The 2,291-nt window shown below is 41.0% G+C and overlaps 1 long non-coding RNA gene across 3 annotated transcripts in view; it reads left to right on the top strand.

Annotated features, from left to right (window-relative positions):
- The first annotated feature begins 219 nt into the window (after positions 1 to 219).
- LOC310643448 overlaps positions 220 to 2,291 on the top strand; it is a 10,128-nt gene continuing 8,056 nt past the window's right edge. Inside the window, exons 1-2 of one of the 3 annotated variants that reach the window (XR_014493075.1) lie at positions 220 to 1,403; positions 1,645 to 1,831. This is a non-coding gene — a long non-coding RNA (uncharacterized lncRNA). The remainder of the gene's footprint in view (positions 1,404 to 1,644; positions 1,832 to 2,291) is intronic. The other 2 variants (XR_014493076.1, XR_014493077.1) reach the window with 2 other exon arrangements.

The raw sequence follows: 2,291 nt of genomic DNA, 5'->3' as shown, positions 1-2,291 counted from the left end.
CAAACCAGCCAATGAGAACTGTTTTTGATTAACACACAGTATTGGCTGTGCGAGGCATGTGATCCAGCCTAGGTTTGGGCATGTCTTAGTCTTCTCTATGTACTCTTCCCTGTGTCCTGATCTCCAAGTTAAGAGTTGTTGTTGTTCTCTACCATGTTGCCAAGAACTGAATGAAACTGTATGTATCATGTTTATATATACTGTATATTATGGATAAAAATTTTCTAAACTATGCCTCCTGCTCATTTTGAATGTGTGTTTATTTTTTGGGCTTATTTTTGCACTGGAAAGCTGTAAAACTCTAATAGGTTATGGGTCCAGATCCCAGCCAGCCCTTGCACACAGTTCAGACTGGGGAAAAAAATTGAGGCTCAACACGGAGTGTAATTAAGCTGAATGACTGCCTGAATTAAGAAAGAAAAAGGCTGATCAGATGAAGGATGGTTGATATAAAGGAGAGCTCTCTGCCTCGATTGGGACAAAAGAATTGTCTTATTTGGGCTGCAAAAATGAAATGCTTCCTGAAGGCTAAGGAGCTCTGGGATATTGTGATTATTCCACCCCAGGGGCAATTAGCAGCTGCAGAACAACGGAAGCATGATAAGGCACTGGCTTACATCATCTTGAATGTGGAAGATAAACAATTATTAAATGTAGCCGACTTAAAAACTGCAAAAGAGATTTGGCTGAAGTTGAAAAGTGTGCATGTGAGCGCTTCAGCATGCAATATAGTGCAATTATCAAGGCAATTGTACAGAGCCTGGCTGTTGCCATATGAGAGCATAGAAGAGCATTTGTTCCACATGCAGAAGCTGTTTGTTGAATTAGAACAGTGAGGAATGCAGATTCCTGATCTCAGAAGTGCTGTTGGTACTAAATAGTCTTGATGAAACATGGGCCATCATTTCAGTTGTTTTTGAATATAGACATGAACAGAAATTAAGTATAGAAGGGTTTAAAGCCTGTTTTATTTCAGAAGAACAGAAACCCCATGAGGAGAAATTCCTGAGGTAGGGGGCCAAGGAGCACAGAGAGCAAAGCAGCAGACTGCCTGTTTGCAAAGATCAGATTACATCTCAGCAGAGACTTACCCCCCCCCCCAAAAAAAAAAAAAGAACAGGAGAAAAATACATGCTTCATCTGTGGGGCTGAAACTCATTTAAAGAAAAACTGTTTACAAGGAAGAGAAATAGCAAATGGACAAGCTGCTATTTCAAATGTTATCTATTGTAATAGCAGAGACAAATGGTTAATAGATAGTGGGGATAGTCAAAGAATTGTTAATAATTCTAAGTTGCTTTCCAGATTGGATTCAACTGGAGGAGATGCAGTGGCCTTAGCAAATGGCCAGGAACAAAAGTCATGGGGAAAGGCAGTGTGCTGATTCCATGTCTGGAGGAAAGGTTTAATAATTTATTATGTGTACCTGAAATGGAGCATAATTTACTGAGTGTCTGCAGTCTTAACAAACAAGGGTTTGAGACCACATTTGTAAATGGAAAATGATTCATAAAAAGAAATGGGAATGTATGTGCACAGGGCATAAAACAGGATAATCTTTATGTGTTGCAGACACAAAAGGTTAAGTGTGCCCAAACATTTGGTAATGTGGCACAACATGATTCATGCATTTATCTCTTGCAGAGAAAGCTTGGCCATGCCAGCTTCAGAGTGTTGCATAGGATGCAACACTCTGAAGAGTGTTGCAGAGGGATTAACCTTGAAAGGGTGTAAGGCATACTTAGACTGTGCAGTATGTAAATCATTGAAATCCAAGGTGTTCCCAGTGAGCAAGAAGAGCACAAGGCAGACAACAAGGATTCTAGAGCTGGTACATGCAGATTTGGTTGGCCCAGTGCAAGCCAGCTTGGGAGCAGCCAAGTATGTGCTGGTCATTGTAGATGATTTCAGCAGATTTGGTTTCTGTTATTTGATGAAGAGCAAAAGAGAGGTACAGCAGAAGTTCAAGCACTGGGTGAGCTTCGCAGAAAGAAGATATAGGCAACAGGTATGCCAGCTGCAAATTGACAGGGGTTCAGAATTCATGTCAACAAATTTTCAAGAGTGGTTGGGGCAGCTTGGAATAAGAAATAGATGCACAAATCCATACACAGCAGCTGAGAATGACGTGGCTGAAGGATGGAATGGAGTCTTGCAGACCATGAAAGAGTCACTGCTGGAGGATTCTGGTCTGAGCAGATTGTATTGGGGTGAAGCCTTGTTCACTGCTAATTATTTGGTCAATAGGCTGTGGAGTTCCTCTATCAATGATACTCCATATGCTGTGCTAT

Source organism: Vipera ursinii, assembly GCF_947247035.1.
Source record: "Vipera ursinii genome assembly, chromosome: 7".
Lineage (NCBI taxonomy): Eukaryota > Metazoa > Chordata > Lepidosauria > Squamata > Viperidae > Vipera > Vipera ursinii.
Note: the sequence above shows the minus strand (reverse complement) of the source record. Positions and strands in the feature narration are given on the sequence as shown.